A 27,338-nucleotide genomic window follows, 5' to 3' on the forward strand; every position below is an offset into this window, starting at 1 on the left:
TGATTTCTATGTGCTAAAATATAGCTGTATCTGTTTGAAATAAACAGTTTGATTTGAGTGCATCGGAAGACCGACTGTGTCTTGCATTTACTCTGTCAGCTCGCTGCCGGCAGCTATCTCATCCTCCCTCAAAGGGTTAATTAGGACTCACCTTACAAAAGTCAAGAGGGCTGTTGGGGCCCTGCATAAAAAATCCCTAACACTGGTGACAGGTTCCCTGATTTAGTACTTTTTACCAACCAAAGTCTATAGTGAATTCATTTCAGTCATCTTGGTGTAATACTATAGTTTTTTTTTTTATGACAATGTATTGAACCAGATTTCATTCACAGACTGCTTTAATGTACCTTTGTAGGAAAATAAAGATACATTTACCTGTCCCCTCCATCCCAGTGCTGGTGACTGGGCACTGGCTCTTGAAACTGCCATTGGACAAGTCATATGATGTGCTGATCACCACTGTAGCCAATCATAGGCTTCTTCTATGACGTATTTAACCATGGCATGTCAAAGATTTTATTATACAGGTTTATGTATAATTTGGACAAGGCTTTAAAGTTGTCTTTCAAATGTATCATCAAACATATATTGTTAAATTTATCGACAATTACAAAGACTGAAAATAAAGTCTCAGACACAAAAAAATGTTTAAAAAAAACTGCAGGTTGATGGACAGCAACTTCACTTTCTCTTGTATCACTTGTCCTATAAGTCTTGTCCTAATGGTTTATGAGTTGCAGTCTTTACCCTCTCTTTTCAGTAGACCCAATTCCTTCTGGGTTTCATCTATCAGAAAAGAAGAGTAAGAAAATGTCCAAAATAGAATAGAATGTGGTTTGCCATTGGGCTTTAACAAGAAACTAGATATAAACTCAAAAAAACTCAGTTATGCTGGATAGGAACTTATGAAATCAGCTACAATGAGAAGCTTTGGTTTAAGAATAATACATAAGAATCATCAGGACAATAATACTCCCAATTCCCACACCCATTTATCTAAATGAAATACTATGGCCCATAGCAGAAGGTCTAAAGCGTTCAATAAGAAATGGTATGATATAGTACATAACTGTTAGTCTCCAAAAAAATGTTTACACTGGAAACATTTAGTTTTGTAGCACGATAGTTTGGAGGATGACTCTAATGACAAATGTTTTTTCTTACTTTGGTGTCTTCCACGTATTGATAGAGGCCTGCCCATAACTGGAGTAGGTGTGAGAGAACAGCGTGTAACCATTCAGGTCAAAATGTTCTCAACAACAGAGCTGATCCTGTGGGAGTCTCTGACCTTTTAGCTGTGTGATTTATGTTTAGTGACCATAGGCGGAATGGAATTATAATACAAAGTTAACAGCTGATGCTTCTGATATGTTGCATACAATTAATGGAGGATAATGAGGTAATGAATGCTGAATCCAGGAGATCAGGCACCTCAATAATGTATGTGCAAGCCAAAGTGTGGAGGTGGGCGTATCAACAACAATATAGACAACTATATTGTTTCTAATGAATAACATTACGAACTGTATGGGAAATTATCTTTAGCCAGGTAAATACCATAGTGACGGTATTTAATTTTCCATGTCCTGTACTGGGAAGCAGGAAAAAAATTCAAAATGCCATGAAATTGGTGAAAAAATGCATTTGTGCAAATATTTTTTGGGTTTGGTTTTTACAGCTTTCACTGTGCACCCGAAATGACATGTCTCCTGTATTCTTTGGGTCATTGAGATCACGGGGATGCTACATTTATAGAGGTTTTATAATGTTTTCATACATTTACAAAAAATAAATCCTCCAGTAGATGAGGATTTGTTGCAACATGCAGCATCCACCTTGTATGGAGAGGGCTCATCTTGTGAGCCCTCTCCATACCCCCGCAGTCAACGTGTGACGTACTAATACGTCACCTGGCATACGGGATTAAAGAGAGATTCGTTTTTCCAAGTCTGTATCCGTGTTTGAGATTGTGATTTCAATTCCTTAGTGTGAAGCTAATGGAGGAAAGGGAGTGCATAGGAAGAATTCTACTTCTCCAGTTTTTGAATCCATTATTATTTTTTGTTTCAAATCTGCATTTAAAATGAGACATAATGAGTACATGAATCTTTACTCTTGTTAGTCTATGGATTTAATTAACAGGTACCTCACATGCACATCACATTGGTACATGATGTAACAAAAACAAACCCTCCATTTGTTATCACATTTAGTATCCATGCTCCTCATCGTCTGTGAGATAGGGATTTACAGGGTTAAGTAGTTGGAATTTGAGCTACTTGCAGATATGCAAGAGAGTGCATAACGAAATACTCCTTATCTCAGACCTACATGTGTGGTGCATCACTGATACGGCTAAAAACCTTTTTGGTTAGGTTATAAAGAGAACAAGATGTAAAGAATTTTTGGACAGTAGGGTGCAACTTATAGAAATGCTGAGGCTATGAGGGGGCCTCTTCCCTATATAAGAATACTGTCAGGGTCAAACTGGGAGGCCTGGTGCCCACCACTGAAATTGATTCTGGGGGGCCCACCTACTGCTACATGGAAATATTATCTGTATATTCTAAGGTCACATTTATAGAATACATTTTCATTGCTTTTCTAAAGGCACAGAAAAAGCATCAGGTAAAATACAACTCAAAACACATCAGTATTAATAATGGTAAAACACAGATGTATTTTGAGATTTGGTTTGAAATGTATTTTAAAATGCAATGCTAACATATAATGTGAACACAGCTTAAGACCATGTGTACAAAATGCAATTCCCCAGATGTGCCTAAAATGTCATTCAGGCACATGGATGAGCATGGATGTATGGTACAGCATTAGGTAGGACCTATTGTAAGTAATCAGTCCCTCTGCCAGCTCCTGTTGTGGCCCCTCACCTCCCCCTCATATTGAGGCCCCTCACCTCTCCATCATATTGTGACCTCTCATCTCCCTCTGATATTGTGGACCCTCTTATCTCCCCATTAAATTGTGGCCTCTCATCTCCCCCTCATATTGCAGAACCTCATCTCCCCTTCATATTGTGACCTCTCATCTCTGCCTAATATTGTGCCCCTTCTTATTTTGACCTCTCAAATCCCCCCATAAAGTGAGTCCCCTCTCATATCCCTCCATTGTGTAGGCCCCTTGTCATATCCCTCTATATTGAGGGCCCCCTCTCCATATTGTGGCCCACCCACTCATCCTCTTTTCCTTGTTTCAAATGAATTTTCAAAAAAAATCTTCACCCGTGCTGTGATGCCAGCAGATGATGACATCATCATTCCACACCTGTTGGTATCATAGCTAAAGGGGAACAGTGATGATGCAGAGAGGTAATAGCACCATCCTGTTATTAAACTCTGTGCCCTTTACGGTGACAAGTGGTGCTCAAAAAACCCAAAAAATTGAAAGGAAATAGCTCTGCCTAGCGCAGGATTACCTTTTACATGACAGGGGTATCAATTAGTTTGGGTAGGCACTACCTTATAGAGTCGTGCTGGGATACAGGAACAACTCTGTTGTAGGGCTGAATTGTGTGGCCAGGGCATTTAAACCAAAAGTGGTAGATTTAGAAGAGTATTCCCTAAAAAGAAGATGTTTGGGAAGGTGCAGGTACTCTACAAGTGTATAGTATTTTGTCCATTTTTGCACTAAAACTTGACAATGCAATTCACACCAATGCAAGGGGTGCTTCATAAGGACATGGCATAATATATGAAATTCCTTGGACAATCACTAGATCTGATGAAGCACCCCTGGCTGTGGTGTGAAACGCGTTGTGCCCTCTCTGGACACGGTCTGCGGGGGCAGAGTCAGCTGCGGCGGAGCAGAGTCATCGGTTGTGGGGGTCGAGCTAATAAGCGATGGGCCTGTCGAACCCTGAATACTGGCATTTTTAAATTTACTGGTTAAGAGTCCAGGTGCAAATGCAGAGTTTGCACTGGGACAATCAGCTTCAAGTAATTTCTATGATTAATGTTTTATTTTATTAGCATTACATGAAAATGGAACATAAAAGTTTAACATAGAATATATTAAACGTATACAGGCAGTCCTCGGGTTACATACAAGATAGGGTCCATAGGTTTGTTCTTAAGTTGAATTTGTAAGTCGAAACTGCCTATCTTATAATTGTAGATCCAGACAAAAAAAAAATTGCCCCAGTGACAATCAGAGTTTCAAAATTTTTTGCTGTAATGGGATCAAGCATTATCAATAAAGCTTCATTGCAGAAACTTTACAGCTGATTATTGCAGTCTGGGACTATAGTAAAGTATTCAGAGATCTTCACCAGAGGTCACAGTGGACAGAGGGGTCCGTCTGTAACTAGGGGTCATCTGTAAGTTGGGTGTCCTTAAGTAGGGGACTGCCAACATATAGTTATACCCCACTCATCATAAAAGAGAAATGTTCTTAATGGATCTGTATAAAGAATCTGATTAGTACATTGTATTGTTTAATTCACCAAATCATAGAACTCATTGCTTACTCATGGAGTACTTAAACATTCCATCTATGTCTTAAACTTATCAAATTTCAAAGAAACCAATTACATAGGAGTCCTCTAGGTCATTTGCCATGCTCCACTTGCCCTCCCATCCCTGCCACCTTCTAGTACTAATGAAGACACATAACTTTGTAAGATTGATATATATCTACTTACATAGCCGCTTCTTTCCTTTTTTCCCCTATTTTGCATTTTTCTTGGAGAGTTTCACACATAAACCTGAACAAAGAAAGACTTATGACCCATCCTGTGCTGGAGTAATTGCTCATAGCACTACTCTTACAAAAAAGTCTTTCATACAGACAAATGAAACTTGGCTTATGCCCTTTTCCCCTCTGGCCAGGAGTCTTTTTTCACTTTAGGTAACAATTTAGCTCAAGTGCACATTCCTTAACATATAGTACACTTACACAAAAGGTGAATGGCATATTGATTGAAATTTTGATTAAGAAATCAAATTATACACTATTTATCTATTTATATATTATTACTGATGTCATTCTGTTCACTAAATAGATTATCTACAGTGATGGAGCTAGATGAAAAATCTTTACTCAGAAAATAAAAACAAATTACAAAAAAGTGATACTTTTTGTAATCTGGTTTTACAAATAAATTGGTGACACATTTTTTTTGAAGGCCCGTTGGCACTTCTCATCGTAAGTTCCAAACTAGTATCTCATGGATGTCATTGCAACAACTGTAATAGAGCCAGATGGAGGCAGGATCTATTGCAGATCCATTAAAATTACAATAAAATGCAATACATAGTATTGTAGTAAATTGTGTCACAGGTGCTCCTGTGTCCCTCCATGAGCCCCTGGACCCTCTACTCTGGGAAACTCACCTCTCCTGGCTCCAGTGGCAGTCTCTGCGGCTCCCGACGATTATTGGCGCTGGCCTGTCGCCTTCCCAGATATATTCCAGCCCCTTCCTGTGTCCCTTGCCAGAACTTTGAGCCTAAGCCATTGTGAAAACTTCCTTGCAATATTTCTGCATTCCTGTGCATTCCTGCGTTCCTGTGTGCCTGCGTTCCTGTGTCCCGTGTGCCAGTATTGCCATTCCCATCTGTCTGGACCTCCCGTTGCTGACCCCAGATTGGACTTCACCTTGCATCTCTGCCGCCTGCCCTGACCCTGACCATGAGACTGTCTTCTGCTAAGGTACCTCGACCTTGGCATCCACCTCAGGCTAGTTGCAGCTGTGGAACGACCTGGTGGTACCCTGTCGCAGCAAGACCATCCCGCTTTGAGGCGAGCTCTGGTGAAGAGCAGGTGCCACGTAGATTCCGGTCCCAGGTGTCGGATAGTACCACCTCCACTGGTGGTACAGAGGATCCACTCATCCCGAATCCTGACAAGTTGGAACAGTGATCAGGGCTTAGGTACCCTAGGGGGCCTAGAAAGGTAAAAAAAAATAAGAAAAGTTCCAATCAGCCCTCTTTCAATAGAGCAGAAATAAAAATAAGTAAACAAACATAATCATTAAAGGAAATTTACCATTTGCTTTTATGCATTATGAAGCAAACATACCTTGAGAATGATGTAGATACACTGATGCAGAAATATATGTTGTTTCATCTCTGAACAGAATGGTGAGTTCAGCCTTGTCCCACCCAGCATAATCCTGGAACACTGTAATCACTGTGTTGTCCTTGACAGGTAGAAGTAATCAATTGCTGCTCCTCCACATCCTGTGTATGAGTCATCCAGCTCAGGTTGCTTAGTCTTGCCTGGACAGTGCAGGCAGCTCCATGTATGTGGAAGTAATGTGTTTATATACGGCAACCAGCCTGCACCCAGCTTTCGCAAGTGGGAAGGGCTTGAGAAGGGTTAGGGGGACGGGATGAGGCAGCCTTCTTTTCTTTTTTTAGCAAAACCTCTCAGTTCAGGGATTAAACAAGATATGTTTCTGCATCAGTGTAGCTGCAGCATTTTCAAAGTATGTTTGGTTCACAATGACTAAAAACAAATGGTAGATTTCCTTTAACTTCTTAGCTATTGCTTTGCTCAGAGTTTTTAAAAGATCATATGCATCCTGCAATGGAAAAAGGAGAATTGTTCTATTAGAATTCATTGTTTTTTATATTATAACATATACTTCATTCATTTGACTCAAAAAATAAAGTTTCAATATCATCTAAAATGTTTAGCGAAAGCTATAAATACATGCATGTAAAAAATTGGCACAACTGCATTGTTTTATCAATTAAACTCTTCAATTTTACTTCCTGGTATGAAACATGGAATATTTAATACTGACACTGACAATAATAAGTACAATTTGTTGTGCAGATGAAAAGCCTTTATATAGCTCTAGTGCCAGGCTTCTGGGTTAGTGGACTCATTGGACCTCCGGCGATGATGACGTAAGCAGACATATGGGACCAGAATCTAAGTTGCACCTGATTTGCACCAGAGCCCGCCGCAAAGCGGGTTGGACTTGCTGCGGCATGGTACCACCAGGTTGTTCCACAAGTGTCTCTTTGTCCGTGGTTGGCAGCCAAGGCGAGATACAAATACATTAGGCAGAGTCGTAGTCGGGGACAGACAGGAGGTCTGTAAAGGTAGCACGGGATCAGAGTCAGGGATGTATCAAGAGGTCAAGTCAGGCAGCAGAGGAGCGTAGTCAGGAACGGAACCGGGGCCAAGGGAAATCACAATATCAGCACAGGGCATGAGACAAAGTTTTCTCTAAGGTACAAGGCACAAATCCGTCAGGGTGTGCAGGGAGATGCAGATTTATATAGTTTTCTGGGAAATGGCCAGCGCCATTAATGGTGGGAAAGCGCATTGTGCTGCTTTGAGTGTTAATGTACAAACTACACACACAGGCTTTCTTATTGTGACTTGTATTAACACTATGAGGGGAATTAATTAAGGCAGAAGCATTGTGTGCAGGTCTTAATAAACCAAGAAGAAATCTACACCAGAATTTGGGAGCGGGCTGGAGTAAATTTATTGGGCCAGGGTATCCCCACCATGCCATGTTGACTTTGTGATCCGAAAACTAGTGTGCAATTTTCCCCTCAATATTTAGCACTTTGGAGGCTTCCACTTTCCAATTGTATTGTGACTGATAGAACCAGTAATTAGAAATGGCAACCTTATCCTGAATGACATCATTCACTAATATAATGCATTTATATTTACATTAATAGATATTTATCCATATTTTACACTGATCCATTAACTTCAGTCAGTGTATTGGGTCTATGAAAATGAATAGTTCGATTCATGAGAATGTACCATTGGAAGATGTCAAACACAAAACATAGACCACAAAAAATATGATGGCTTGAATGTGACCGTAAAGACACATTTATTCAAAGATGTATGTAAGACTTAGCTCAAAACATACCTTGTTAAAAAAAACTGTGGCACAAATAATTGACAATTTCAATGGTTTTGTGTTGTGTCACTTGATATCAAGCTACAGAAATAATGCACTGTATCTTTTTCTATACACTTATTTTATCTTGGGCGAAGATGTGTGTTTATGTTTACAGTAACTACAGCATATATGTTTGTAAAAGATCTAAAGAGGGTACGGTATTTTTCGGACTATAAGGCGCACAAAAAATCCTTTAATTTTCTCTGAAATCAATATATAGTCCGGTGCACCTTATATATGAACCTACTTACAGACAAAAGCTGCCTTGAACTGTGCACAAGTCTACCACCTGCTGGTCATGCATCCTTATAAACAGATGTGCCTTATAATCCTGTGCGCCTTATATATGAACCTAGACGTTTTAGCAGGCATTTATTGATGGTGCGCCTTATAATTTGGTGCGCTTTATAGTGCAAAAAATACTGTAGTACAGTAAAATGTATTCATAACATAATTTCTTATCTATAAATAAATAAGAGCAATGGGGAAATGGGAAAATGTATTCATAACATAATTTCTTATCTATAAATAAATAAGAGCAATGGGGAAATTCTTGTGAAGCCCTCACTCTTCTGGCTTCAAATGTCTTAAGTTTTGATAAGGGGGAGAAACACGCTTGTATTCCTGCTTTGGAGGAAAAAAACTGTATAAAGTGTATTTTCTAGCAAAATGTAATCTTTCATGATTCATGTATTGTATTAAATATGTTTTTCTTGGCGTTACAAAGAAAAAACAACTCTGTAGAATGAAGTATGTTGCTTTTATAATCTTATATTCAACAATTCTACAGTGACTTTTTAAAATGCATAATAATGGAGTGTGCTTTCATGATGTCCTAATTTACATAGTTGAACTAAAAAGTTTTTTTTTTTAAAGTTCAACACCATCATATTTTCAGCATACATCCAAAATAAATATTTGAAGTTTAATAAAAAATGCAAGATTAAGATTCATAAATTTTTTTCAACAGTTACAAACCATTTTAAATAATTTCTAATGTCTGCAATGGCTCATTAACTATTGTTCATATCACTTGCGTAACCCTGCCAATATTGTACTTAAAGGGTCTCCTTTACTCATTAAGCTTTGGCACAGCAGTCTGCCTTTAAACCATACATTTGTCTTCATGATTTAGTGGAAAAGCATTTAAAAGAAACTCAGTTGTTTCTCTGTAAAAAGGCTTTAGACTCTAGACTCCATTCCTTTCACTGACAATGTTTTAATTATTTTAATTTAGTGCAATCATTTTATTAACTTTTTAGCAAATGCATAACAAGTATACAAATAATAATCAAAATGACAAAGAAGATTACAAAGAATGTATAATCAATACAATACAACCTCATGTGCCCATTAAAGGGGTTATGCCACGAAACAATTGACTACAAAAAGCTTTCAAAGAGGTTAAAATATTTCAAAAATCTATTTGTAATGGTTACCTGGAAGTAAAGATACCTTTCTATTTGTTATTATGATGCTTGTTCAGCCTCTATTCTGCTCCACACAGAAGCAGATGTGGGAGGGGCCTAGCCAGGCACATGCACAGCACTGACAGCGGCAGTTATTGCAGAACTCAGTGCTACAGAGCGCTCAGCCTTCAGAGTCTCCTTCCACCTGCTGTGCTCAAATAGTCCCTGCATTTACTGATCCAATAGAAGTCCAATAGAAATGTGTCATACGCCCCATGTTAACCCCTTCTCGACATTTGACGTAATAGTACTGCATGGCGGGAGGTGCGTTCCCGCAAAATGCAGTACTATTACGTCAAGCCTCTGGCGCCGGCTCCTGAACGGAGCTGGCGCCAGAAGCTGCGGGTGTCGGCTATGTATTATAGCCGACACCCGCCTCTAACACCCGCGATCGGAGATTTCTCCGATCGCGGGTGTTAACCCCTAACACGCCGCGGTCGCGCTGACCGCGGCGTGTTAGAGGCATTTAAAAAGCATTTGATGTCAATCGGACCCCCCCGGCGGCACTTACCGGGGGGGTCCGCAGCTCCGATCGCAGCCCCGGGACTGCCGGTGCCCGGGGCTGCGCGATCTTCCTCCTGGTGCCGGGTCCGTGCCTCCTGGCAGGACCCGGCTGTAAGACACTGGGCATGCGCAGCATGCTCAGTGTCTTACATTACACAGTGCAATACATCTATATTGCACTGTGTAACCTGTAAAAGAGTTTGAACAAGTGATCAGAAGATCACTTGTTCAAGCTAAAATGTCAGTTACTGTAAAAAAAAGTTAAAACAATAAATAAAGTTTTTTTTAAATAAAAATAAATAATAAAAGAAAGTGAAAGTCCCCCCAGACACCACATTTCCCTGTACAAAAGTAATAAAGTATAAAAAACACTAAATCACAAAAAAACCCCACTTATTTGGTATCGCTGCGTCCGTAACAATCTGTACAATAAATCCTAATCATAATTGGACCCGTTCGGTGAACGTGGTAGAAAAAAAAACAAAAAACTTGCCAAAAATTAAAACTTTTTATCAAATTGCTTTACATAAAATGTTCTAAAAAGTGATCCGAAAAAGTTACAAGCACCAAAATGATACCACTGAAAAGAACAACTTGTCACGCAAAAAATAAGCTCACAACCAGCTCTGTCAATCAAAAAATACTATAGTTATGCCGCTATAAAAATGACAATACTAAAACAAATGCAATTTTTTGTATTCTAGTTTTCCTTCAATAAAATTGGACAAATATAAAGAAAACTATATAAATGAGGTATCACCGTAATCGTAGTGATCCGTAGAATAAAGATAATATATTATTGTTATGCTACAGTGAACACCCCCCCAAAAAAATGCTAAAAATCCAAAACAAGAATTGATGATTTTATTTTCCTCCACACGTAAAAAGTTAATAAAATTGCTTCAATAAGCTAAAAACCCACTAAAATTAAGTTTTTTTTTACAGTGCATCTCGTCCCGCAAAAAAATAAACCCTTATTTGTCTAAATTGCTTAAAAAATAAATAAAGATTGCATAGCCTATTCCCAACGCGCGTTGTTATAGAACGGTGCGGCTGGTAGTGACTTGCCCACACGGTACAGACACCGTGATCGGGGCAAGATGGCGGCTGTTCCTGACGGCCATCCATCCTGCCCCATGGACCAGAATGGTTCCGTCCCCCCCACACCCCCAGTTCATGATCGCTGCTATTGGCTCATCAATTCAGACCAGCCAATAGAAGCGAATTTACTTATGACGTCAGTAATACCGGTCACCATGTCTGTAGACACGGTGATCGGGGCAGGGTGGCGGCTGTTCCTGACTGCCACCAATTGTGCCTTGTGCTCCAGAAGGGTTTTGCTGCCCCTCTCTGTCCATGTTTGCCGCTATTGGCTGGTCGATTTGGTCCAGCCAAAAGCAGCAATATTCGTCACAATGGGCATCGCTAGGGTGAATAAGAGCAACACTTGGCAATAATTTCCCTACGGAAAACGAAGATATGGTACAAAAGCGCTGGCCGTGCACATTGTACAGATGATGCTGTACAACTCTTACGGGCTGTTCCAATGTGCAGGTCCTGCCGTATCATTTCTCCGTTTTCAAGAGGAAGGTATTAGGAAACTAATATTGGGACAAGAAGGACGGGGCCCCAGTACCTCTGGTTTAGATGTTCCTGTGTTTTGCCAGGACAGCATTTTCCCGGTGAATTCTGCTGCTTCTAAAGGTAGGACTCAATAAAGAGTCTGTTCCAAAAGAGAAGTTAGGATGGACACTACATACTACTAAGAGACCTGCGACACCTCCAGAGTGACAAAAGTTTAGTTGGTCCCCTGGTATATTCTACCTCCTTATACGCATCACATTCACAATTCACGCCCAACCTGTTGTGAATTCATTTAGGTAAAATGAATAATTGTAACAACTGTTAGGTCCCTTTGCTCCCTATACCCCTCGATTATTTCATAAGGGGCGCCACATAACGGGCACTGAACTTTCCAGAAATAATTGCAATTTCCATCTTGGACTCCATTGGACATCACCTATATGTTCAAAATGCTCATTTCACCACGTGTATTACCCTACACCACATATTACACCTTGCTAAATTCCCCAAGGGGTGTACATTAAACAATTAGGGTCACTTTTCAGGTTTTCCTCTGTTTTGGTACCACTACGGCTCTCCAAATGTATCCTGACACATGTGAAGGATTTCTGTCAAATTTGGCCACTAAAAGAGAAACATCCCTCTTTTCCGCTACCGTGCGCCCATAAAGCATTTTATATGCACATGTGGGGTACTTCTACACTCGGGAGAAATAGTTTTACACCTTTTTCGGGGTTATTTAATATATTATCCCTTGTGGCTTACAAAAATTAGGGGTAAAGTGACATTTATAGGAAAATTTTCACCTTTTTTATGTTTAGGGCCTAATTGGATCATTCACCTGTAGGAGCAAATACATTTATTGCACATTGCAAAATTCTCTAAGGGGTGTGGATTCAAAAATTAGGGACACTTTTCGGATTCTTATCTGTTTTATACCGCTAGGGTTCTCCAAATGCATGTCAAACATTTCTGTCAAATTTGGCTTATAAAAGGCAAACATCCCCCTTCCCTTTTACTGTGCGCCCATACAACATTTTATATACACATGTGAGGTACTTCTACACTCGAGAGAAATAGGTGTACACATTTTGGGGGGTTATTACATATTTTTATCCCTTGTGGCTATAAAAAATTAGGGGTACAATGACCTTTATAAGAAAATTTTCACCTTTTTCCTATTTAAGTCCTAATTAAATAAATCAACTTTACGGACAAATACACATATTACACCTTGCTAAATTCTCTAAGGGGTGTGCTTTCCAAAATGGTGACACTTGTTGGGGTTCCGCTCTGTTTTGGTACCACTACGGCTCTCTAAATGCATTCTGACACATGTAAAGGATGTCTGTCAAATCTGGCTTCTAAAAGGACAACGCCCCTCTTTCCCTTCTGAGCTTCACTGCGTACCCATACAACATTTTTTTTGCATGTGTGGGGCAATTTTATACTCGGGAGAAATGCTAGTACACATTTTTTGGGGTTGTTTTATCTTTAATGCCTTATGGGATACAAAAAATAGCCGTAAAAGTGACTTTTTTGGGAAAATGTTCATATTTTTCCTTTTTGGGACCTAATTGAAGCAAACACCTGTAGGGGAAAATACACATATTACACCTTGCTAAATTCTCCAAAGGGTGCACTTTCCAAAATGGTGACACTTGTTGGGGTTCCCCTCTGTTTTGGTACCACTAGGGCTCTCCAAATGCATCCTGACACATGTAAAGGATGATTGTCAAATCTGGCCCTCTTTCCCTTCTGAGCCCCACTGTGTACCCATACAACATTTTATATGCAAAAGTGGTGCAGTTCTGTGCTTAGGAGAAATAGTTTTACACATTTATGGGGGTTGTTTCATCTTTTATCCCTTGTGGCTTACAAAAATTTGGGGTAAAAGTGACTTTTTTGAGAAAATTTTCACCTTTTTTCCCTTTTGGGGCCTAATTGAATCAAACAACTGTTGGGGCAACTACACAAATTTCACCTTGCTAAACTCTCCAAGGGGTGTACTTTCCAAAATGGTGTCTCTTGTTGGGGCTTTCCTCTGTTTTGGTACCATTATGGCTTTCCAAATGCATCCTGACACATGAAAACTTTTTCAGCCATATTTGCCCTGCAAAAACGAAACAATGCTCTTTCCCTTCCAAGTGCCCCCCTGTGCCCGTACAGCAGGGTACAGTGACAAAATGGGTATTTGCATACTCAGAAGGAATTGCCCTCAACATTGTAAAATGCATTTTCCTTTTTAACCCATTGTGAAGGTGCAAATTTTAGTGTTCAATGAATCTATAGTAAGATAAAATTACATTTCTGTAATTTCACTTTCATTTATCTTTCACCCTCATGAAACGCTCATAGGGTTAACAAAATTCCCAAAGGTTGTTTTGAATATTTTGAGGGGTGTAGTTTCTGAAATGGTGTCATTTGTGGGGGTTTTCTGTCATGTAGGCCTTATAAAGTCACTTCTAACTAAATTGACCCTCCAAAAGTAGGTTTTGATGATTTTCATGAAAATCTGAAAAATTGCACCTAAAGTTATAAGCCTCCTAACATCCTAAAAAAAGGAAAAGATGTTTGAAAAATGATGCCAAGTTAAAGCAGACATATGGAAAATGTTAGTTATCAAGTTATTTTAGTGATATGACCAACTTTTCAAAAAGTAGAAAATTTTGAATTTGGAAAACATTGTTTTTTTCAAAAATTTTGCCAAATTTCCATTTATTTCATAAATAAATACTAAATATATTGATTACATTTCTCAACCAACATGAAGTACAATGTGTCATGAAAAAACAATCTCAAAATCAACTGCATATGTTAAAGCGTTCCAAAGTTATAACCACTTAAATAGACACATGTCAGATTTTAAAAAATGGGCCGTGTCAGGAAGGTGAAAAGTGGCTTCAGCGTTAAGGGGATAAAAGTGCACCAAAAAAAGTTGGTGCAGTCTGTCAAAGCAGTGCAGGGGGCACCAGATTCATGAAGAACGTGCGCCAGAAATCCTGAATCTGGCGCCCCCTGCACACTACACAGGACACTGCACATAGTACACATGTACTATGTATTCTCACAGCATCATGGTCGGTCAGGTTGACATGCATGGCGGAAGTCTAGGTGGTTGCAGGGGAGGCAAACCCCACGTGTATCGTCACTCCAAAGTGCCACTTACCCCTGAGGAAGTCACTTTGAAGTGAGGATGCGCATGGAGTTTGCCGTCCCTGTATTTTTCTAGACCTCCGACATTTTACACTTTACTGTCCGCCTGACCGACCATGATGCTGTGAGAATACATTGGGCCACATTTATCACTTTTGTGCGCCTAAGTGTAGTAGTTGTGCCTAAATTCGGGCGCACTGTTTTGCCAGAATTATCACAAGCTACAACCAACTGTGATAAGTATATTTTCTGCCTCTTATTAATCACTTTACTTTAACACAGTTTAGGCGCAGTTTAGGCGCAATGTTAGATTCGGGCACTTACATGTGATCCTGCTACAAGCTCCTCTCTGCTTCTCCCACATCCCAGAATGAAGATAACACTCACAGCAGCACCCAGGTGTGTGACACCCTGCACCCAGTGACCTCCTCAGCAGTGGCTTCTCCTGGAGGGGATCCCCCAGTGCTGGTCTCCTGCTGCACCCCTGTAATTCTGCACAATATCCCCCTCAGACACTGTGCAGAATTACATGGGGGACACTTGTTTGTAGTATCTGCAAACTTCTGCAAACTTGTGCAAACTTCTCTTGCTCTTGCTGTGACCTCAGCGTTTTGCAGAATATTTTGTAAATAGAAGGTGATGAACTGTAAATAGAGTCTGCAGCTCCTGTCTGTAATGTATCTAATGTATCTATTATATGTTCTAGTGTCTTCAGTGTATCTAATGTCTGTATTATATGTTCTAGTGTCTGGCTGAGCTCTGCTGCTAGAAATGAGCTGTTCTGCAAAGGGGCTCAGTGCTTTCTTCTCAGATAACGCCAGCTTCGGGCTGGAGTGTTTTTGCGCCCGTTTTTGCGCCTAAATGCAAAAGTCGCACGTGATGAATATCATTAGGCGCAGCAAAACATCTGGAATTGAACGATAGATGAGGGAAAGGTGGTTATTTTAGCTGCGCGGCTAATTTGACGTTTAATCGCAAAAACGGTGCAAAAACGGTGCGCCTAAACGAAAAAGGCGCAAAAACAACAGAAAAAACAAGGGATAAATGTGGCCCATTGTTTTGCTCTTCTTGTATGCATTGGTTGTACAAAATTAGGTGCAATAGTTGTTTTTATGACTTTTACTAATAAACTTTTTTATTTTTGCATGTTGATTGAATCTCTTTCTGTGTATTTTGTAAGGAATTGCAACCAAATCACTAGATAGATAGATATGTGATAGATAGATAGATAGGAGATAGATAGATAGATAGATAGATATATAGATAGATAGGAGATAGATAGATGGATAGATAGATAGAAAAAGAAAGTCCACAGCAGCACAGTGTCACATAAAAAACCCCTAAGAAGGGGGGGGTGCAAAGACTCACCAGTCCTGGTAGGAGAATCGCATGTACAAAATATCAAAAATTGAGGTAGCACTCCCAAGTAAAGTGAAAAAATGGAAGGGTTTATTCACAAACCGGCGACGTTTCGGTGTTTATCACCTTTTTCAAGCAATGTGTGGATACAAATGGACAAACTTATATACCCTCAAGTGGGAGGGTTTACAATAATGACATCATACATACATGTGCAAATACAATCAGAAAAGTTAAAGTGCTAGTGCTGGTTTAATTCATAAAAATTATTAAATCTTATCACATGATACCTTGTGTATGAATAATAGTGCAGGATACAATGTCAATGTCCGGCGGCTCACTAACTTAGTAATGGCGATACAATACTTGTTCGCGTCTGTGTAACTCCATTGCGCATGACCGGAAGTCCATGTCATATGCGCATGCGCAGAATCAACTCCGGAGTGAATGGTGGCCATATTGGATGTGGGAATCGCGATATGTATGTACACGTAAGTATCTGGCAATGTCGGGTCAAGTATACAGTAGTAACGTTTATATAGAGTGTCTTATAGACCAGTGTGTGAAGGTGTGTGTAAATTAAGAGACCTGGTCACGGCATGTGGGCAGAGCTGGCAGACAGCTTGGCATGAGTGCCCGCTGATGCCAGAACACAGGCACAAATGTATTTGGTGCTTTCGAGGTCACTAAAAAGTGAGAACGAGCACCCACATAGTGCGAGTAAAAGCCCACAACACCTGTGACATTTCGGTCCCATATATAGAGTGTACACCCCACATACATACGACCCATTGTCAGTGCCGAAGTACAATATTTGCAGAATCCCAGTTGTGGCCCAGATGAGACGCCAGTGCATAAATCAATCTTCAAGTGCAAGTGATAGTGCATATGATGTGATAATGATCTAAAAAATAGAGAAGAAGTATTAAAATCACATAAATGACAGAATTCCTTTAAGACATATTGTATCTTTCAATGTCATTCAGATGATGAGAACATAAGTACTGCAGAATAGAGGATATATTCACATAGAGGATGTATTTACATAATTGATCCCAGATTAAAATCTACATTGAGACCATGAGGTTTCAGGGTGTTCAGCCTATATATCCATTGTAGCTCCTTCTTGCGTAGAAGTTTCTCCCTATTACCACCACGTCGTAGTTTGGGTACATGGTCTATTAATATGAATTTTAATTGTGATTCCATGTGTCCACAATCCGAGAAATGTTTAGAGACTGGAAGATCCTGTCTGGCCTTTCTGATGGTATATCTATGTTGAGTGAAGCGAATTTTAAATTCTAATGTCGTCTCCCCGACATATGCCAGCCCGCACGGGCATTTTAGCAGATAAATAACATGATCACTATTACAATTAAGATAGTGTCTGATCCGAAAAGTTTCTCCATTATGTTCAAAGGTCTCACCCTTGTGCATGTAGGAGCAGTTTACACACGCGCGGCAGGGGAAGCTGCCCTTGCGTGTTGTGCCCCATAATCCTGACTGAGTTATTTTATTAAGGGGTCCCACGTCAGCCCTTACCAATCTGTCCCTTAGGTTTTTGGATCTCCTATAAGAGAAGAGGGGAGGTCTAGAGAATTCGGGGATAGCAACCGAGCATTTTCTTAGAATTGACCAGTGTTTCCTGACTATGTTTGCCACCTGAGGACTCAGGTCGTTATACGTGGAAATGAAGGGTAACCTTTTCAAATTATCTTTATTCACATTAGGTTTTAAAAGGGAATTGCGATCTCTATTCATCGTTAATTTTTTATTGTGTTCTATAACTTTACTTGGGTAACCCCGATCCTTAAATCTTTTCTCCATGATGGAGAAGTTTTTTTCAAGTGATGTAGTCTCACTGGTGATTCTTTTAGCTCTCAGGAATTGGCTCAATGGAAGAGATCGTATCATGGGTTTGGGATGGTTACTTTCAAATCTAAGAAGATTGTTCCTATCTGTGCTTTTCGTGTATAAATCAGTGGACAATTTCCCTGCTTTAAGACTCACTAGGACATCCAAAAACTGGATTTCCGTTTTGGAGGCTACCATCGTAAATTTGATATCCCTGTCGGCTTCATTCAGAAACAGATGGAAATCATTCAACTCCTGGGTGGTGCCAGTCCAAATGAGGAAGATGTCGTCTATGTATCGCCACCACCTCAGAACTTTGTCAAAGTGGTGGGACACATAGACGACCTCCTCCTCAAGAACCGACATTACAATGTTAGCATAAGTAGGGGCCATGTTCGACCCCATGGCAACACCGCGTAATTGTGTATAGAACTCACTGCCAAACAAAAAATAACTGTTATGCAGGATCAGTCTGAGTAAAGAGATAATGAAGCATCTTTCTCCATTAGTAAATCTAGAGTCATTAAGTCTCTTGGAAATGGCCCTTACGCCTCGTTCATGGTCTATGGAGGTATAGAGGGATACCACATCAAAAGACACAAGTGTAATCTCACATTCAAATTCAACACTGGATAGTTTATTCAAAAAGTCAGAGGTGTCCCTAATATAAGAGGGGCTAGATGTAGCAAAGTGTCGTAAAGCCTTATCAAGTACTATGGCCATTTTTGAAAAGATAGAGTCGCTGCCGGAGACAATCGGTCGCCCGGGTGGTGACTTAAGGGATTTATGTATCTTTGGTAGGGTATACAGGACCGGTGTTACCGGATATTCTACCGTGAGAAATTTGGCCATATTGGTATTAATAACACCCTCCTCAACAGCAGTGTCAATAATATGTTTAATTTTACGTTTAAGTTCGAACTTCGGATCTTGTATCATCCTCTTATACACCTCAGTATCCGCTAGCTGATGGCGGATTTCAGATAAATACATTGCTGTGTCCATGACGACGACCGCACCCCCCCTTGTCAGTGGGTTTGATTGTGAGGTCGTCGTCATGGACCAAATGTTGCAATGCCAATATTTCCTCAGATGTGAGGTTCGCATGTCTCAATGGTTTACCCCTGTTATCATGTTTAAGTTTAGTAATCTCTCTTTCTAGAGTGTTGGCAAATGTCTCTATAGCGGGACAATTCACAGTAGGAACAAAGCTGCTCTTAATAAATAAACCCAGGGTTTTGGGATCAAATGCCTCTCTATTCACCTCATGAGTCTGGGGATGGGTGGAAAACCAATATTTAAGCTTAATGTTACGCAAAAAGTTGAAAATATCTACTTCTAAGTCAAACCAGTCCATGTGGGCACAGGGACTGAACGATAGACCCTTGCCCAATACAGAAAGTTCAACTTCAGTAAGTTCTTTAGAGGAAATATTTACCACTAAAGTTTCTTCTTTGTGGCTCCCATCCTGGTTGTCAATCCTCGATTTTCCACGTGCTTGCTCCTTTCTGTTTTTCCAGTGTCTTCTACCACCTCTCCTGATGTATCTTTTGTATTGTCCATTGTTGTCTGTCCTAAAAAATTAGCGGATGATTCCTGAAATGTTGTAAGTGGTGCTGATGAAGATGGAAGGTCACCCAAATCACCCGAGTCTTCCTGAGCTGGATTTTGAATTTTCCTCATTTTCTTCGGACTTCTTTTCTTCTTTCTTTGTTGGGGATCACCTGGTGCAGACAGAGGATTAGCTGACATCTGTAGTCCTTGCCATCCATAGATTTGTGCCTGTGTTCTGGCATCAGCGGGCACTCATGCCAAGCTGTCTGCCAGCTCTGCCCACATGCCGTGACCAGGTCTCTTAATTTACACACACCTTCACACACTGGTCTATAAGACACTCTATATAAACGTTACTACTGTATACTTGACCCGACATTGCCAGATACTTACGTGTACATACATATCGCGATTCCCACATCCAATATGGCCACCATTCACTCCGGAGTTGATTCTGCGCATGCGCATATGACATGGACTTCCGGTCATGCGCAATGGAGTTACACAGACGCGAACAAGTATTGTATCGCCATTACTAAGTTAGTGAGCCGCCGGACATTGACATTGTATCCTGCACTATTATTCATACACAAGGTATCATGTGATAAGATTTAATAATTTTTATGAATTAAACCAGCACTAGCACTTTAACTTTTCTGATTGTATTTGCACATGTATGTATGATGTCATTATTGTAAACCCTCCCACTTGAGGGTATATAAGTTTGTCCATTTGTATCCACACATTGCTTGAAAAAGGTGATAAACACCGAAACGTCGCCGGTTTGTGAATAAACCCTTCCATTTTTTCACTTTACTTGGGAGTGCTACCTCAATTTTTGATATTTTGTACATGCGAGTCTCCTACCAGGACTGGTGAGTCTTTGCACCCCCCCCTTCTTAGGGGTTTTTTATGTGACACTGTGCTGCTGTGGACTTTCTTTTTCTATACATTTGGTACCCCCCGCTTGTGCACGTGTCTCTACCTATTTTCTTCTAACTAAGGATGTGTTCCATGGAAGGCGAATTGTTCCAGACCTTTGTTTATTCAGATGAGGACCAACAACGGATACTGCAGAATTTGGAGGGGGATGCTACTTTTTTGAGGACCCCGGGAATCCCTGAACTTAAACGAAAATATGAAAATTCGACCAAAAGGTTGGTGACCTTACAACTACACTTAATCACACTAGCAGAATATTATAAGGCCAGGAGAATTCCCCGGGGTATGAGATCGCATGTACGCCCTAATCTCTTTTCCCAGGATTCGAATTTTTGCACCAAATTTATGCATATATCCAATAAATACTCCCTTGATTTAATCTTACTTAACATTGAATATTTACAACAAGAAGCCAACTCCCTACAAGTCAGAAATACTGAGATGGAAAAGATGTTGAAGGATAAACTATCTGAGGAAGAGTGTAAAAATTTCTTTGACACTACTAATCTTTCGATTATTAAGTTGAAGTCCGAACTAGAAACGACCAAAAGACAGAAGTGGACACGTGATGAAGAAGACTACAGGATCGGTAAGATCTATGGATGGCAAGGACTACAGATGTCAGCTAATCCTCTGTCTGCACCAGGTGATCCCCAACAAAGAAAGAAGAAAAGAAGTCCGAAGAAAATGAGGAAAATTCAAAATCCAGCTCAGGAAGACTCGGGTGATTTGGGTGACCTTCCATCTTCATCAGCACCACTTACAACATTTCAGGAATCATCCGCTAATTTTTTAGGACAGACAACAATGGACAATACAAAAGATACATCAGGAGAGGTGGTAGAAGACACTGGAAAAACAGAAAGGAGCAAGCACGTGGAAAATCGAGGATTGACAACCAGGATGGGAGCCACAAAGAAGAAACTTTAGTGGTAAATATTTCCTCTAAAGAACTTACTGAAGTTGAACTTTCTGTATTGGGCAAGGGTCTATCGTTCAGTCCCGGTGCCCACATGGACTGGTTTGACTTAGAAGTAGATATTTTCAACTTTTTGCGTAACATTAAGCTTAAATATTGGTTTTCCACCCATCCCCAGACTCATGAGGTGAATAGAGAGGCATTTGATCCCAAAACCCTGGGTTTATTTATTAAGAGCAGCTTTGTTCCTACTGTGAATTGCCCCGCTATAGAGACATTTGCCAACACTCTAGAAAGAGAGATTACTAAACTTAAACATGATAACAGGGGTAAACCATTGAGACATGCGAACCTCACATCTGAGGAAATATTGGCATTGCAACATTTGGTCCATGACGACGACCTCACAATCAAACCCGCTGACAAGGGGGGTGCGGTCGTCGTCATGGACACAGCAATGTATTTATCTGAAATCCGCCATCAGCTAGCGGATACTGAGGTGTATAAGAGGATGATACAAGATCCGAAGTTCGAACTTAAACGTAAAATTAAACATATTATTGACACTGCTGTTGAGGAGGGTGTTATTAATACCAATATGGCCAAATTTCTCACGGTAGAATATCCGATAACACCGGTCCTGTATACCCTACCAAAGATACATAAATCCCTTAAGTCACCACCCGGGCGACCGATTGTCTCCGGCAGCGACTCTATCTTTTCAAAAATGGCCATGGTACTTGATAAGGCTTTACGACACTTTGCTACATCTAGCCCCTCTTATATTAGGGACACCTCTGACTTTTTGAATAAACTATCCAGTGTTGAATTTGAATGTGAGATTACACTTGTGTCTTTTGATGTGGTATCCCTCTATACCTCCATAGACCATGAACGAGGCGTAAGGGCCATTTCCAAGAGACTTAATGACTCTAGATTTACTAATGGAGAAAGATGCTTCATTATCTCTTTACTCAGACTGATCCTGCATAACAGTTATTTTTTGTTTGGCAGTGAGTTCTATACACAATTACGCGGTGTTGCCATGGGGTCGAACATGGCCCCTACTTATGCTAACATTGTAATGTCGGTTCTTGAGGAGGAGGTCGTCTATGTGTCCCACCACTTTGACAAAGTTCTGAGGTGGTGGCGATACATAGACGACATCTTCCTCATTTGGACTGGCACCACCCAGGAGTTGAATGATTTCCATCTGTTTCTGAATGAAGCCGACAGGGATATCAAATTTACGATGGTAGCCTCCAAAACGGAAATCCAGTTTTTGGATGTCCTAGTGAGTCTTAAAGCAGGGAAATTGTCCACTGATTTATACACGAAAAGCACCGATAGGAACAATCTTCTTTGATTTGAAAGTAACCATCCCAAACCCATGATACGATCTCTTCCATTGAGCCAATTCCTGAGAGCTAAAAGAATCACCAGTGAGACTACATCACTTGAAAAAAACTTCTCCATCATGGAGAAAAGATTTAAGGATCGGGGTTACCCAAGTAAAGTTATAGAACACAATAAAAAATTAACGATGAATAGAGATCGCAATTCCCTTTTAAAACCTAATGTGAATAAAGATAATTTGAAAAGGTTACCCTTCATTTCCACGTATAACGACCTGAGTCCTCAGGTGGCAAACATAGTCAGGAAACACTGGTCAATTCTAAGAAAATGCTCGGTTGCTATCCCCGAATTCTCTAGACCTCCCCTCTTCTCTTATAGGAGATCCAAAAACCTAAGGGACAGATTGGTAAGGGCTGACGTGGGACCCCTTAATAAAATAACTCAGTCAGGATTATGGGGCACAACACGCAAGGGCAGCTTCCCCTGCCGTGCGTGTGTAAACTGCTCCTACATGCACAAGGGTGAGACCTTTGAACATAATGGAGAAACTTTTCGGATCAGACACTATCTTAATTGTAATAGTGATCATGTTATTTATCTGCTAAAATGCCCGTGCGGGCTGGCATATGTCGGGGAGACGACATTAGAATTTAAAATTCGCTTCACTCAACATAGATATACCATCAGAAAGGCCAGACAGGATCTTCCAGTCTCTAAACATTTCTCGGATTGTGGACACATGGAATCACAATTAAAATTCATATTAATAGACCATGTACCCAAACTACGACGTGGTGGTAATAGGGAGAAACTTCTACGCAAGAAGGAGCTACAATGGATATATAGGCTGAACACCCTGAAACCTCATGGTCTCAATGTAGATTTTAATCTGGGATCAATTATGTAAATACATCCTCTATGTGAATATATCCTCTATTCTGCAGTACTTATGTTCTCATCATCTGAATGACATTGAAAGATACAATATGTCTTAAAGGAATTCTGTCATTTATGTGATTTTAATACTTCTTCTCTATTTTTTAGATCATTATCACATCATATGCACTATCACTTGCACTTGAAGATTGATTTATGCACTGGCGTCTCATCTGGGCCACAACTGGGATTCTGCAAATATTGTACTTCGGCACTGACAATGGGTCGTATGTATGTGGGGTGTACACTCTATATATGGGACCGAAATGTCACAGGTGTTGTGGGCTTTTACTCGCACTATGTGGGTGCTCGTTCTCACTTTTTAGTGACCTCGAAAGCACCAAATACATTTGTGCCTGTGTTCTGGCATCAGCGGGCACTCATGCCAAGCTGTCTGCCAGCTCTGCCCACATGCCGTGACCAGGTCTCTTAATTTACACACACCTTCACACACTGGTCTATAAGACACTCTATATAAACGTTACTACTGTATACTTGACCCGACATTGCCAGATACTTACGTGTACATACATATCGCGATTCCCACATCCAATATGGCCACCATTCACTCCGGAGTTGATTCTGCGCATGCGCATATGACATGGACTTCCGGTCATGCGCAATGGAGTTACACAGACGCGAACAAGTATTGTATCGCCATTACTAAGTTAGTGAGCCGCCGGACATTGACATTGTATCCTGCACTATTATTCATACACAAGGTATCATGTGATAAGATTTAATAATTTTTATGAATTAAACCAGCACTAGCACTTTAACTTTTCTGATTGTATTTGCACATGTATGTATGATGTCATTATTGTAAACCCTCCCACTTGAGGGTATATAAGTTTGTCCATTTGTATCCACACATTGCTTGAAAAAGGTGATAAACACCGAAACGTCGCCGGTTTGTGAATAAACCCTTCCATTTTTTCACTTTACTTGGGAGTGCTACCTCAATTTTTGATATTTTGTAGATAGATAGATAGATAGATAGATAGATAGATAGATATGTGATAGATAGATAGATAGATAGATAGATATGTGATAGATAGATATGTGATAGATAGATAGATATGTGATAGATAGATATGAGATAGATAGATAGATAGATAGATAGATAGATAGATAGATAGATATGTGATAGATAGATAGATAGATAGATAGATAGATAGATAGATAGATAGATAGGAGATAGATAGATAGATAAATAGATAGATATATAGGAGATAGATAGATAGATAGATAGATAGATAGATAGATAGATAGGAGATAGATAGATAGATATGTGATAGATAGATAGATAGATAGATAGATAGATAGATAGGAGATAGATAGATAGATAGATAGATAGATAGATAGGAGATAGATAGATAGATATGTGATAGATAGATAGATAGATAGATAGATAGGAGATAGATAGAAAGGAGATAGATAGGAGATAAATAGGAGATAGATAGGAGATAGATAGATAGATAGATAGATAGATAGGAGATAGATAGATATGTGATAGATAAATAGATGGATATGTGATCGATATGTGATAGATAGATAGATATGTGATAGATAGATAGATAGATAGATAGATAGATAGATAGATAGATATGTGATAGATAGATAGGAGATAGAGATAGATGGATATGTGATCGATATGTGATAGATAGATAGATAGATAGATAGATAGATAGATATGTGATAGATAGATAGATAGATAGGAGATAGATAGGAGATAGATAGATAGATAGATAGATAGATAGATAGATAGGAGATAGAGATAGATAGATAGATATGTGATAGATAGATAGATGGATATGTGATCGATATGTGATAGATAGATGGATATGTGATAGATAGATGGATATGTGATAGATAGAAGGATATGTGATAGATAGATAGATGGATATGTGATAGATATGTGATAGATAGATGGATATGTGATAGATAGATAGATAGATAGATAGATAGATAGGAGATAGATAGATAGATAGATAGATAGATAGATAGATAGGAGATAGATAGATAGATATGTGATAGATAGATAGATAGATAGATAGGAGATAGATAGATAGATAGATAGATAGATAGATAGATAGATAGGAGATAGATAGATAGATATGTGATAGATAGATAGATAGATAGATAGGAGATAGATAGAAAGGAGATAGATAGGAGATAAATAGGAGATAGATAGGAGATAGATAGATAGATAGATAGATAGGAGATAGATAGATATGTGATAGATAAATAGATGGATATGTGATCGATATGTGATAGATAGATATATATGTGATAGATAGATAGATAGATAGATAGATAGATAGATAGATAGATAGATAGATATGTGATAGATAGATAGGAGATAGAGATAGATGGATATGTGATCGATATGTGATAGATAGATAGATAGATAGATAGATAGATATGTGATAGATAGATAGATAGATAGATAGATAGGAGATAGATAGGAGATAGAGATAGATAGATAGATATGTGATAGATAGATAGATGGATATGTGATCGATATGTGATAGATAGATGGATATGTGATAGATAGATGGATATGTGATAGATAGAAGGATATGTGATAGATAAATAGATGGATATGTGATAGATATGTGATAGATAGATGGATATGTGATAGATAGATGGATATGTGATAGATAGATGGATATGTGATAGATAGATAGATAGATAGATAGATAGATAGGAGATAGATAGATAGATAGATAGATAGATAGATAGATAAATAGATAGATAGATAGATAGGAGATAGATAGGAGATAGATAGATAGATAGATAGATAGATAGATAGATAGGAGATAGATAGAGAGATAGATAGATAGATAGATAGATAGATAGATAGATAGATAGGAGATAGATAGATAGATAGATAGATAGATGGATAGGAGATAGATAGGAGAGAGATAGGAGATAGATAGATGACAGCTTCTCACATGTTGCTGATGTTTAGCGACTTCTCTGCTAGTCAGGCACAGGGGCCCCTTTGCAGGAGAGCAGGGTAACATAGAGGGACAGTGCATGGAGGAGAGTACAGGAGGAGGACTGCATCAGGAGAGATCAGAGCTCAGCCTGTTACTTGTGTTATCTCTGCAGCCTCCTGTGTGACCTGACTAATGGTGGAGGGAGGAAAGGGCTGATACATTGCTATGATCCATGTTGGGAGAGGACTCCTCTGAGCAGACATGTCTGGCTGCAGTTACCTTGTATCTGCTGCTGTAGGCTCCTGTGACGCTGGTAAGCAGTGGACATCACAGCACAATCTCTGCCCCTCCTCCTCTCTCACCTCCTATTGGCTGCAGTGTGTCAGGTGATCTCTCAGTGTGCAAAGGAGCTGTGAGCCCCTGGAGTGATCTGTAGTGGAGAACAGCTGACTGACTCCCTGTGCGCGCAGACTCGGCCAGATCAGCTGTTGCTCAGGACGGGACACAGCTACCACCGGGGGGCGCCAGCAACCAGAACAAAAGGAGTTATCTCAGTAAGCCTGCAGATTTTGTAATAAGTGTAAATGGTGAAAGTACTTTTAACAATGCATTGGACCCAATTACAGCAATGTGCAATGGTGACACAACCCCTTTAAGAGAAGCGGAATGCTCCAAAAAGCAGTAAGAAATCCAACCTGTCAGTACAAAACAGCAAGTACAAAGTTTGAGAGGATCTTGTAAAAACACCAGAGTAGAAGTGCAAAACAATGAGCTTCCTCACAGAAGGGGCCTAGCTCAAAGATACAAAATATGATTGGGATAGCACTGGTGTATGGGTACATGTTAAAGACCATTCCACTCTA

The 27,338-nt window shown here is 39.7% G+C and overlaps 1 long non-coding RNA gene across 1 annotated transcript; it reads right to left on the minus strand.

The window, feature by feature from the left end:
• Nucleotides 1–567: 567 nt before the first annotated feature.
• LOC140129080 (uncharacterized) lies at nucleotides 568–26,820 on the minus strand. The gene is made up of 4 exons (XR_011855296.1): nucleotides 26,755–26,820; nucleotides 5,672–5,902; nucleotides 4,661–4,723; nucleotides 568–786 (listed from the first exon to the last, which is right to left on the minus strand). It is a non-coding gene; the product is annotated as an uncharacterized lncRNA (long non-coding RNA).
• Between the last annotated feature and the right edge of the window lie 518 nt (nucleotides 26,821–27,338).

The sequence above is a fragment of the Engystomops pustulosus genome, chromosome 4 (genome assembly GCF_040894005.1).
Source record: "Engystomops pustulosus chromosome 4, aEngPut4.maternal, whole genome shotgun sequence".
Classification (NCBI taxonomy): domain Eukaryota; kingdom Metazoa; phylum Chordata; class Amphibia; order Anura; family Leptodactylidae; genus Engystomops; species Engystomops pustulosus.